The 13,314-nt window shown below is 37.3% G+C and overlaps 1 protein-coding gene across 1 annotated transcript in view; it reads right to left on the bottom strand.

Moving 5' to 3' along the window:
* The window catches only part of SIAH3 (siah E3 ubiquitin protein ligase family member 3), a 98,611-nt gene extending 91,758 nt beyond the window's left edge, over positions 1-6,853 (bottom strand). The window contains exon 1 of the mRNA XM_051983829.1: positions 6,803-6,853. The gene's annotated coding sequence lies outside the window, so the exon portion shown is untranslated. The remainder of the gene's footprint in view (positions 1-6,802) is intronic.
* Positions 6,854-13,314: the final 6,461 nt, after the last annotated feature.

The raw sequence follows: 13,314 nt of genomic DNA, 5'->3' as shown, positions 1-13,314 counted from the left end.
TGTTAAATATGTTGCAATATATCCTAGATACAATATATCTGTGCAGAACCAAACAGATCTCTTGTTGCACAGGAAGAATTGGATTCAGAAGGTAAAAATAAACTGGGAAGAAAAACAAAAATGCAAACAGTTTGCATTCATTTCCCAGTGTTCTTTCTTTGGACGTAGCTGCTTCTGTCCATCATTGATCAATTGAAACTGAGTTAGGTCTCTTTGTCAACGAAATCCACTTCCATCAGAATACATCCTCATATAGTATTGTTGTTGAAGTATATAATGATCTCCTGGTCCTGCTCATTTACTTAGAATCAGTTCATGTAAGTCTCTCCAAGCCTCTCTGTATTCATCCTGCTAGTCATTTCTTACAGAACAATAATATTCCATAACATTCATATGCCAAAATTTACCCAACCATTCTCCAATTGATGGGCATCCATTCATTCATTTTCCAGTTTCTGGGCACTACAAACAGGGCTGCCACAAACATTTTGGCACATATAGGTCCCTTTCCCTTCTTTAGTATCTTTTTGGGGTATGAGCCCAGTAGTAGCACTGCTGGATCAAAGGGTATGCACAGTTTGATAACTTTTGGGGCATAATTCCAGATTGCTCTCCAGAATGGTTGGATTCGTTCACAATTCCACCGAACAATGCATCAGTGTCCCAGTTTTCCTGCATCCCCTCCAACATTCATCATTATTTTTTCCTGTCATCTTAGCCAATCTGACAGGTGTGTAGTGGTATCTCAGAGTTGTCTTAATTTGCATTTCTCTGATCAATAGTGATTTGGAACACTTTCATATGAGTAGTAATAGTTTCAATTTCATCATCTGAAAATTTTCTGTTCATATCCTTTGATCATTTATCAATTGGAGAATGGCTTGATTTCTTATAAATTAGAGTCAATTCTCTATATATTTTGGAAGTGAGGTCTTTATCAGAACCTTTAACTGTGAAGATGTTTTCCCAGTTTGCTGATTCCCTTCTAATCTTGTTTGCATTAGTTTTGTTTGTACAAAAGTCTTTTAATTTGAAGTAATCAAAATTTTTCTATTTTGTGATCAGTAATGGTTTCTAGTTCATCTTTGGTCACAAATTTCTTTCTCCTCCACAAGTCTGAGAGATAAACTATCCTATGTTCCTCTAATTTATTTATAATCTCATTTTTTATACCTAAATCATGGACCCATTTTGATCTTATCTTGGTATATGGTGTTAAGTGTGGATCCATGCCTAATTTCTGCCATACTAATTTCCAGTTATCCCAGCAGTTTTTGTCAAATAATGAATTCTTATCCCAAAAGTTAGGATCTTTGGGTTTGTCAAACACTAGATTGCTATAATTAACTATTCTATCTTGTGAACCTAACCTATTCCACTGATCAACTAATCTATTTCTTAGCTAATACCAAATGGTTTTGGTGACTGCTGCTTTATAATATAGTTTTAGATCAGGTACAGCTAGGCCACCTTTGTTTGATTTTTTTTCATTAATTCCCTTGAGATGCTCAACCTTTTATTATTCCATATAAATTTTGTTGTTATTTTTTTCTAGATCATTAAAATATTTTCTTGGCAGTCTGATTGGTATAGCACTAAATAAATAGATTAGTTTAGGGAGTACTGTTATCTTTGTTATATTCGCTTGGCCTATCCAAGAGCACTTAATATTTTTCTTATTTAAGTCTGACTTTATTTGTGTGGAAAGTTTTTTGTAATTTTGCTCATTTAATTCCTGATTTTCCTTTGGTAGAGAGATTCCCAAATATTTTATGCTGTCGACAGTTATTTTGAATGGAATTTCTCTTTGTTTCTCTTGCTGTTGGATTTTGTTAGTGATATATAAAAATGCTGAGGATTTATGGGGATTTATTTTGTATCCTGAAACTTTGCTAAAGTTATGAATTATTTCTAATAGCTTTTTAGTAGAATCTCCGGGGTTCTCTAGATGTACCATCATATCATCTGCAAAGAGTGATGGTTTGGTTTCCTCATTTCCTACTCTAATTCCTTTAATCTCTTTCTCGACTCTTATTGCAGAGCTAGTGTTTCTAATACAATATTAAATAATAATGGTGATAGTGGGCAACCTTGCTTCACTCCAGATCTTACTGGGAAAGATTCCAGTTTTTCCCCATTGCATATGATGCTTACTGACGGTTTTAAATATATGCTCCTGACTATTTTAAGGAAAAGTCCATTTATTCCTATACTCTCAAGTGTTTTTATTAGGAATGGATGTTGGATTTTATCAAATGCTTTTTCTGCATCTATTTTTATGATCATATGGTTTTTGTTAGTTTGGTTATTGATTATCTATGTTACCCGTTAGCAAAATATAGTGCCCTTCCTTATCTCTTTTAATTAGATCAATTTTTGCTTTTGCTTGATCTGAGATCAGGATGGCTACCCCTGCTTTTTTTACTTCACTTAACACATAGTAGATTTTGCTACAGCCTTTCACCTTTACTCTGCATGTATCTCCCTGCTTCAGATATGTTTCCTGTAAACAACATATTTTAGGATTCTGGCTTTTAATCCATTCTGCTAACCACTTCCTCTTTATGGGAGTTTACTCCATTCACATTTATGATTAAAATGACCAATCCTGTATTACTTGCCATCTTGTTAACCCCTGTTTATGCTTTTCTCCCTTCTTTCCCCCTTACCCCCCCTCCCCAGTATTAAACTTGTGAGCACCACTTGCTTTTCACAGCTCTCCCTTTTTAGTATTCCCCCCCCCCCCGCCTTAGAGTTCCTCCCTCTGGCTTACTCCTTTCCCTCCCAGTTCCCGTATTCCCTTCTGCTTAGCTTATTCCTTCCCTTTTCACTTTTCCCTTCTCACTTTTCAATGAGGTGGGAGAAGTTTTACCATAAATTGAGTATGTCTAAAATTTTTCTCTTAAAGCCAATTATGATGGCAATAAGATACCCACTACATTCATCCCCTTCCATTCTTTCTCTCAGATATAATAGGTTTCCTTTTCCTCTTTGTGAGATTTAGTACACCCACTTTACCCTTTTTCTGGTACAATGTCCTTTCCACCTCTAGTTTCTTTTCACCTCTAGTTTCTAGAACAAGGTATACATGTATTCTTTATACATCTTTATAGCAGAAATATAGTTCCCAAGATTTCTTTTTACCTTTTTAGGTTTCTCTTGAGTTCTATATTTGTAGATCAAACTTTTTGTTAAGTTCTGGTTTTTTCATCAAAAATAGGTGAAATTCACTTATTTAGTTGAATGACCATTTTCTTCCCTGGAAAAAGATGCTCATTCTGGCTGGGTAAGTTATTTTTGGTTGCATACTGAGTTCCTTAGCCTTTCAGAATATCATATCCCAGGCCCTTCTATCTTTTAGTGTGGATGCTGCTAGATCCTGGGTAATCCTTATTGTGGCTCCTCTATATTTGAATTGGGTTTTTCTAGCCGCTTGCAGTATTTTTTTCTTCATCTGATAGTTCTGGCATTTGGCCACTATATTTCTTGGTGTTTTGATTTTAGGATCCCTTTCGATAGGTGATCGATGAATTCTTTCAATATCTATTTTACCCTCTGTTTCTATGACTTCTGGGCAGTTCTCTTTAATAATTTCCTGGAAAATAGTGTCCAGGCTCTTTTTTTCATCATATTTTTCTGGGAATCCAATAATTCTCAGATTGTCTCTCCTAGATCTATTTTCCAGGTCCATTGTTTTCCCAAGAAGGTATTTCACATTTTTTTCCATTGTTTGATTTTTTGGGTTTTGCTTGATTGATTCTTGTCTTCTCAAGTCATTCAATTCCATTTGTTCTATTCTGATTTTCAATGAAGTATTTTCTTCACTCACTTTTTTTTTATATCTTTTTCTAATTGTCCAATTGAGTTGTTTTGTAGTATGGAATTTTTTTCCATTTTGCCAATTTTGTTTTTTAGAGAGCTATTTTCTGTTTCCAGTTCACTAATCCTATTTTTCAAGGATTTGATTTCTTTATGCACTCTGTCTTTAAATGAGTGGGATGACTTCTCCAGACTCTCTTGCCAAGCCTCCCTCTCCTTTTCCCATTTTTCTTCTAGCTTTCTTGTGAGAGCCTTTTTAATTTCTTTTATGAGATTCATCTGCGCTGAGGACCAAATGTTATCCTCCTTCGGGGATTCATCTGGAAACAGTCTGTTTTTAGTCTCAGGATTTAGTGTCTGCTCTCTATCCATATAGAAGCTGTCAGTGATTAAGGTACTTTTCAAGTTTTTGCTCATTTTGTCAGAAAAGAATCAAAGGCAAACTAGCAAAGAAAGAAAGAAAAAAACCCAAATGGAATCTGCTTTTTTGTGGGGGAGGGGCTGGGTGGTGTTACCGAGCTTCCTCTACAGACTGCGGGGCCAGCAGCAAAGCCCCAACAGGACAGCGATGGCTGTGCTGCGCCTGCACTCTGAGACTCCGAGAGCGTGCTGAGACACTGTCGGGGAGGGGTGACCAGGTCCCGAGAGACTCCAGCTGTTTGGGGTTGTATTCTTCACCCCCCCTCCCCCCAGGTGTTTTTAGCTTCTCTGCTGGGCTACTGACTTGCTGCCAGGGCAAAGTATCCAATCCTGTAGCAAAGCTCCTCCCTTAGAGATGGCAGAGATCACACCCCACCCCATTCCAGTCTGCTTGGCTGTGAGCTGCCTACCAGGCTCCGCTGCCGCTGCCTGCCCTCAGCCGGCGCCCGATCTAAAACCGTCCCCGCTCTCGAGCAAAAACAGACCTTTCCTGGCGAATTTCAAGGATGTCTTCTCTTGGTAACTATTTGTGGGTTTTTTTCCAGTCAAGCATTGATTCAGAGGCTTGTTATGAAATGGATTCTGAGAGAAAACGCGGAGCTTACACAGCTGTGGGCCTCCTCTCCACCATCTTGGCTGGAAGTCCCCCTTCTGCAGGATTTTACAGATGAGTAAACTGAGGCGAGCAGAGTCAAGTAACTTGCACAGGGTTACACAGATAGCAATTATCCGAAGCTGGATTTGAATTCAGGTCCTACTGAATCCCAGGCCAGTGCTCTATCTACTGTACCACCTAGCTAGCTACCTTAAAGAAAATAAATACAAAGTAGTTTAGAAAAACAGTAGCGGTTGGGAGGAATAGGAAAGGTTTCAGAAAGAAGTTGCTTGAGTTGAATCCTGAAGGAAGATGGAAACTTCCTTCCAGAGAGGATTTTCTCAAACCATAGTGAGAAGAACATTGAACTTACAATCAGGACTTGTGGGTTTTAGACCTGACTCCTCAACTCACTAATTCTGTGACTTTATACAAATCACTTATCATCTCATAGTTTCAAAGAATCAGAAAAGACCAGTATGTAAAGTCACTGTGAAAAGTATAAAGAATGCTCAAACATCATATGTTGGTTCCATGATAGTATGAGCTCAGTGAAACAATGTTACAGAGCAAAAGTGTTCAATATGTGGCCCATGACTACAATGCGAATACATTGTAGTCACAGGAATATAGTCTGAATCAGATTAAAATAAAATTAGAAAAAAACATTTTTAAATAAATAAAAACACAACATTCTAAAACTGTCAATATGTGACCTATAGGGATCCTTACATAGTTTTCCCTATTTCTATTTTCTTTTGACATTACTGTTAAAGAGGGTCCGTTAGTGGGAAATGTTAGCCACGTAATCATGGTGCCTAATAATGAGGTTTGGTTGTCAGATGCTGCTATCATAAGATGGTGCCAGTAGTGGTAAGAGTGTGCAGATTTTCCTATTCAATAAGGCAGTATTGTCCCATTAGCATTCTTCTTTGATGCTTTATCACATAACAGGTGACTAAAGTTTCTTGAAGATTGTTCCAATGGAGCACAAAACTGGTAGGTCTACCAGATCAATAAACATTTATTAAATAGCTTATGCCAGACACTGAGGATATAAAATGAGGCAAAAGCCAAGCCCTGCTCTCAAGGAGTTTACAATCTAATGGGAAAGACAACAAATATATACAAAGCAAGCTAAATACCTTAACTAAACAGGACAGATTTACAAAACAGGATAAATAGGAAATAATTAAGAGAAGAAAGAAGATGGATTTAGATTAAGTAGAAAGTGGGATTTTAGTTGGAACTTGAAGTCAGGAGACAGATGAGATGAAGATCCCAGGCATGGAAAACATCCAGAAAAAATTACCCCGAGTCCAGAAATGGAACATCTTGTTCATGGAACAACCAGAAGGCTAGTATCACCAGATTTTAAAAGCTTTGAATCAAGTTCTAGTGACAGACTGCTTATTTTGTTCTGAGGATCAGCTAGACTCAGTATAGACAGGTTCAGTATTAGAGGGTTGACCAACAGACAATGGCTTTTTCAGTTTAATTTTGTTTTGTTTTGTTTTAGGAACTTGTGAAATATCTTCTAAGGCGTGGAGAAAAATGTGAACTGGTGGAGAAAAAACAGATGGTTAACAAAGAGACCATGTATTGTCAAAGATTTAAATTCCAATTCATATGCCTACTGATATTAAGCCTCAGTTTCCACATCTATAAAAAGAGAAATAGGCTCAAAACTTTAAATCTATTATCCTATCTATTGGAATCCCTTCTAATAATAGGAAGTGTTTTTAAATTTGCAAAGTACTTCATATATGTCACCTGTTTGGGTCTAGTTTTATGATGACCATTGGAGAGTACTTCTCTCAAGTCCCTTGAAACAAAAATTATGGTCAGGTAGATTTCTGTCAGTCCCAGTAAACAGTTCTGTAAGGCAAGCACTGGAACTAAACAGGACTGATTTACAGTAAACCAGACAACTGGGGAAAAGAAAGAAACAGCCAAAACACAACTCACCACACTGTATACATACGGCCCAAGAGCAACAAGCATATGCTATCAGGTTGCCAAGGCAACCACAGTTGCTTCTGGGATACTCTGGGAGACAGAATACTGAAATCCATAGATAAGAAGATGCTGTCAAGGTGGCCCCAGGAAAATATCAAGGAAATCAGAAATTGCCAAATATTTCTAGCTGGTGGTGTTTGTAAGGTCCTTGAAGGTTTTTCAATGAAAAAGTGTTACATGGTGATTTTTGCTTCCATAGTCTGACCTGTCCTTATAACCTATTACCCAGCATATGACATCATGAACTACTAGTCAATTTGTCAATTTCCTCTCCATAAGCCAGAGAAATGGTGAAGAAAATTTACTACTTACAGCTTTATCCTTTGGGTGTTAAAATACATGGATGTTTTCATGGTTTTTCACTGATGTGCATATCATAACTTTTATTCACCTGGGTGAAAGATGCCCTTTATGCTGTTATTGCTATCAGGACTTAAGTGAGGGAGGAGGGAAAGAGATTGAAATTATTCTCTTTTTCTTCCCCTCACCTTAATCCCTTCTGCTATCACCCCCACTCTCATTCCATTCCTCTTGTCATTCGAAAAGGAGAGAAAGGGATTAAAAAGAAAAGAAAGTAATATTCCAGGGTGATTTTTAACTCATGATAGAATGTTAGTGCTGAAAGGACCTCTAACATATCCAATCATCTCCTTTTATGGCAAACTGAAACCCAGAATGGTAAGTAAGACATAAGAATTAGAACTAGAAGTCATACCCCTAATCCCAAGCTAATTCTCACTTTGCTAGAGGGGAGTGTGGAAGGAAGAAGCTAGGAAGACCTAGCTTCAAATTCTGCCTTTGACCTAGCTTGTCAATGTGACTTACTTCAGTACTTTGTACCTCAGTTTATCTATTCAGTGGGAGTAATATTACCTATAGCAATTGCCTTGCACAGTTGTAAGTTTATAATAATAATAATAGCATATAATACTTTAATGTTTGCAGAGGACTTTACATATGTTTCTCACTTGATTCTCATAACAACTTTGTGAAGGTTATATTATTAATATCCCCATTTTACAGATAGACTCAGAAAACTGAGTATAAAAGAAGTTAAGTGATATGTCTATGATCATACTGCCAGTAAAAGTTAAAGACAGAATCCAACTGAAACCTTCTTGAAAACCCAGCTTTCTATCTACTCTGATCTCTAATCATTATTACATTAAAGTACTTTGTAGGCCTTATTTTGATAAATAAAATGAATAAACCAGACTCAAGGAATTGACATATGTAAAGCACTTTGCAAATTTAAACGTACACAAATATTCTACTATCATTGTTAAAAGGGACTCCTTTTAGGGAGTCCTTAAAAGGGACTCCTGGGTCAAGAGACTAACATATGCAAAAATGTTTGTGGCAGCCTTTGTGGGGTGGCAAGAAACTGAGTAGATGCCCATCAATTGGAGAAGGGGTGAATAAGTTATGTTATATGAAAGTTATGGAATATTATTGTTTTATAAGAAGTGATCAGCAGGATGATTTTAAAGAGGCCCAGGAAGACTTACATGAACTGATGCTTAGTGAAACGAGCAGAACCAGGAGATCATTGTACACAGCCACAAGATTATATGATGATCAATGCTGATGGACGTGGCTCTCTTCAACAATGAGAAGATTCAGATCAGTTCCAATAATCTTGGGATAAAGAGAACTATCTACACCCAGAGAGAGGCCTGTGGGAACTGAGTATAGATAGCATTTTCGCTCTTTCTGTTGTTTGATTGCTTTTTGTTTTCTTTCTCGGTTTTTTTCCTTCTTGATATGATTTTTATTGTGTAGCAAAATAACTGTATAAATATATAAATATATATATTGAATTCAACATATATTTTAACAAATTTAACATGTATTGGATTACCTGCCATATAAGGAGAGGGGATGGAGAAGAGGAGGGGAAAATTTGAAACACAAGGATTTGCAAGGGTCAATGTTGAAAAATTATCCATGCATATGTTTTGTAATAAAAAACTTTAATTTAAAAAATGGGGGGCGGGGGAAGAAGAGAACAATCTTCTGAAAAACAAAAAAAGTTAGGAAACCAATTTCTTTAACATTTTAACAATTTCATTCATTAAATACTATAAACCAAAAAAAAAAAAAGTGGGGGAGAACTCCTGTATAAATGTTGTGATATATAAATTTATGCAAATATATAAATTACATCATGCTACCCTTTTCCCAAAAGAATAAAATTCTTTTTCTCACATAAGGACCTTATTCTATCCTTATTTTGAGCCCAACTGTGAGAGATTAACTTAAAAAAAAATACAATATGAGGCAGCTAGATGGAGTACCCACCCTGAAGTCAGAAGTACCTGAGTTCAAATCCAGCCTCAAATACTTAACACATATTAGTTGTGTGACCCTGATCAATCACTTAACCCCAGTTGTCTTACAAAAAAAGTTTTTAAAAATAATGTAATGTGATAAAATTTCAGCATCTCTTATTAGTCAATCAATAAGCATGCATTCAGCTCTTACTAGGTACCAGGCACTGTGCTTAGCCCTGCAGTACAAAGAAAAGGTAGAATTCAGTCTCTCCCCTTTAGAAGTTCATATTCTAATGGAGAAGACAAATAACTGTACATATATTTGCAAGAGCAAATAGAAAATAATGTCAAGGTTAGTTGAACTGAATTTTTAAGGAAGCCAGGGAAGTGTAGAGACAAAGGTGAGGAGGGAGTGCATTCCAGACATGAGGCACAGTCAGGGAAATCACACAATGTCAAGAGATGAAGTGTTATGTGCAAGGGGCAGCAAGAAGGTGAGTGTCCTGGATCATAAAGTATATGGAAAAAAGGAAAACATGAGAAAACCAGAAACATAGGAAAGGGGCAGGTTGGGAAAGGCTTTAAATAGAATGAGTTTACATTTGATCTGGAAGATAATAGAGAGCCACTGAAGTTTTTTAAGTAAGATGTAACATGATCAAATGTGAGCTTTAAGAAAATCACTTTGACAGATGAGTGAAGGATGATTTGAAGTAGAGGGAAATCGGAGATAGAAAGACTTAATTACAAGGCTATTGGAATAGTCTAAGTATGAGATGATGATGATGGCTTGCAACACTTATTGGCTGTGTGCATGAAAGAAAAAAGATGTTTAGGAGAGATCTTGTGAAGGTAGAAAATACAAGGTTTGGGAAGAGATTGACTTTGTGGAGTGAATGCAAAGGGGGTATAGAGAATAACACTAAAGTTGTTTAAGCATGGGTGAGTGGGAAAATGGTGGTGCCCTCAATATCAAATGCATAAAGATGGTAATTAAAGGGAGAGAAGGGGAATTGAATGGCTGAGCCATGGTTCCTAAACAATCATTCCAACATGAGTGAAAAAATCAAAGGCTATTTTCCCACGATACTCTACCCTCGTCAGTCACACTTGGACTATTAGGTTCAGTTCTAGATCATATTTCAAAAATACTGAGAAACTGAAGAATATTAAAAAGAGTATGACTGGGATAATGCGGAGTGGGGGGAGTTGCTCAAAAACCATACAGTGTAAGAGCAGATTGAAAGAAGTGGAAGTACTAAACTTGGGGAAGGAAAGATTTAAGGGGAACCTGATATCTATCATCAAATCCTTGAAGGATTGTCGTGAAGAAGAGGGATTAGATTTATTCTTTGAGCTCCTAAATTCTCAGGCAGTAGCATAGAGAAGCTGCCAGCAGCTAAATTCAGGAAGCCTAGGTCTGTTTTATTATACCCTGAGGAAACTTAAAAATTCAATTTATTAAAGTCCCTCATCCCTTCGACATTCTAGATTATCAGAGTTGTATTGTATTTTCCATTTTTATTCAAATCAAATTTTTGCTTGGACATAGTTCAATTTATTACAGGTCCTTAGCCCAGGCATCTCCTGTTTCAATATCAGGGTCTCTCTCTTACACTAACACTTGAAGGTATATACCAGGGTCCCTTCAAGTTACTTACAACATAGAGAAGACAGTACATGGAAATATAAAATTAATATGTATCCAATTGAATTCTATGCACATAAAACGTCTCTAAGGAGGAAAAGTGTTAACTCATGTGTAAGTTCATTTTATCTAAGCTGAATCTGAGGCTATGTTAAGAAATCTTGAATCCAGGTTCCAAAATTTTACTTAAATTCTAAACACAGCTGTGAAGAGTTCAATGAGCCTGAATGATTACCATGGAAACCCCAACAGATGGGGGTGGAGGGAGGGTAGGAAGGATGAAGAGAGTCAAGGATTTCTGAAAAATCCCTGATCCATCCTTAAGACATTGTATAAAGCTGGGAACAGAAAGCCCCACTAACAGAACAAAGAAGGAGCTGAAAGAAGAATGGAAGAGACTGCAACCCATTTAAAAAGTTAATGTCATATTGACATTTGGACTGGAAATTCTTTATTATCCTTTTTAGTGGTTATGATACAACAGGGAAAGTTAAGAGACCTAAAATTAGAGGACTAAAAGCTGTAAGACTTTACATAGTGGCTCCAACTTTCTTCACCTTAGACAAGGCATCCACTTTAGCTAGCCTTAATCCTCCTATCTATGAAAAGGTCCTTAGTGCATCTGTCCTCTCTTCCTTTGAGAGATGCCAAGAAAACTGTCAAGATGATATTTACCAACTCCTTTTAACTTTTCAGAAGACTGGTGAGATATAAATACAAAGTATTGGTGCTGTCCTTACAAGCAAAAGGAAGAAAAAGAGAGAATGGAGCCACTTAAATGGCATCACCCTGGGAACAACTTGACCTTCTGAGTTCTTTTAACACTCACTGGAACCAGTTCACCTGCCTCTGTTCCCCTGTCAAAGGTATTTTTCCAGCTCATGGCTGTATGCCCAATTTTCTTTGTTTGCTACACAGAAGCTGTACAAAATCTTTCCTGTTAACCTCTCCTCAGCAAAGTCCTACACACTTCCCTCAGGCATTCAAGGGCACAGGTGATGGGAAGGAGTTTCAAAGACGCCTCTTGTGGATGGGTAATATTACTTCTCTGTGGTGTTCTCTCCACTGAAACCAAAAGGCAATGGATTTTTCATGTGCCTCTGAGGACTGCGTGGGCTTCTAGGGAAGGAGGATGGCTCTCTCCTTTACTAAATTACAGCTCATCAAGGTGCTCTCTTCTTTCTTTCCTGCACTGACCTCTTTGCATGGTGGAGGTCACCATTTCTCAGACTGATTAGGAGAAATCTCTCTCTATAAATAAGAGAGAGACAGAAAAAGAGAAAGACAGAGACAAAAAGAGATAAAGAGAAAGGAGAGGCACTGACAGAAATAGAGAGGAAAAAGAGAGGGGGGAAAAAGAGACAGACAGACAGACAGACAGAAATAGACAGAAAAAAGAGGAGGGAAGAGGAGGAGGAGGAGGAAGAGAGAGAGAAGGAGAGAGACAAAGACAGAGAGAGAGAGAGAAAGAGAGGTGTTGCTATCATTACTCTGATTTTGCAGATGGGGAAACTAAGGAAGAGCCTAGATGATTTCTCTGGGATCTTACAGTTACTAAGTGTCTGAGAGTAGATTTGCACTGAGATCTTCCTAACTTCAGATCCAGTTCTTTATCCACTGTGGCAAAATCAGAGTGACAGCATTTATCTCACAAGGTTGTTGTGAAGATGAAATAAGATAATATTGTAAAGCATAGTAACTGGTATATAGGGGATGCTTGATAAATATGCTCTATGTCAAATCATCCTGATAATAAGAATCACTAGTACTTTAAGGTTTGAAACCACATTATAAATATCCTCTCATTTAATCCTTATATCAACCCTTGGAAGTGGGTGCTATTATTATCTTAATTTTACAGATGAGGAAATTTAGATAGACAGAAGATAAATGACCTGGACTATAGTCACAGAACTAGAAAGCAGCTGAGATAGAATTTGAACTCAGATCTTCCTAATTACAGATTTAGCTTTCTATTCCCTGCATTTTCTAGTAGCTGCCTTACTGCTATTTGCCAGTGGGTCAATCAGCAAGCATTTAAGTGTATGACAGGGACCATGCTAATCACTGAGGATTCAAAAAAAAAAAAAAAAAGGCAAGCATATAGCTCCCACTCTCAAGATTATTCTTATAGGGAGACATAATGCAAATATCTAAGTAAATACAAGATGTGTGTGTGTGTGGGGGGGGGTGTATACAGAGAGACAGAGAGATGGAGAGAGACCATAAAAAGGAAGATAATCTCTCAGACTAATGTCACTATCTGTGATAAGGAGGAGAAGTAGACAGGTAAACACTGCTACAGAGATGGGATTTGAATTAAGTGTTAAGGAAAGCCAAGGAGGTCAGGAAGTACAGGTAAAGAACAAGAACATTTCAGAACTTAGTGGATAGACAGTGCAAAGTTAGGAGATGGAGTGTCTTATGCAAGGAACCAAGAGGGTTTGTATTGTTGGATTGTAGAGTGCATGGAGGATAAAGCATAAAAAAAGTCTGGGAAAAAAGGAAGGGGCAGGGCACTGCCTCCCCATCCCTAGAAT

The sequence above is a fragment of the Antechinus flavipes genome, chromosome 3, assembly GCF_016432865.1.
Source record: "Antechinus flavipes isolate AdamAnt ecotype Samford, QLD, Australia chromosome 3, AdamAnt_v2, whole genome shotgun sequence".
In the NCBI taxonomy this organism is placed as follows: Eukaryota; Metazoa; Chordata; class Mammalia; order Dasyuromorphia; family Dasyuridae; genus Antechinus; species Antechinus flavipes.
This window is presented reverse-complemented; position numbering and strand designations above follow the sequence as displayed.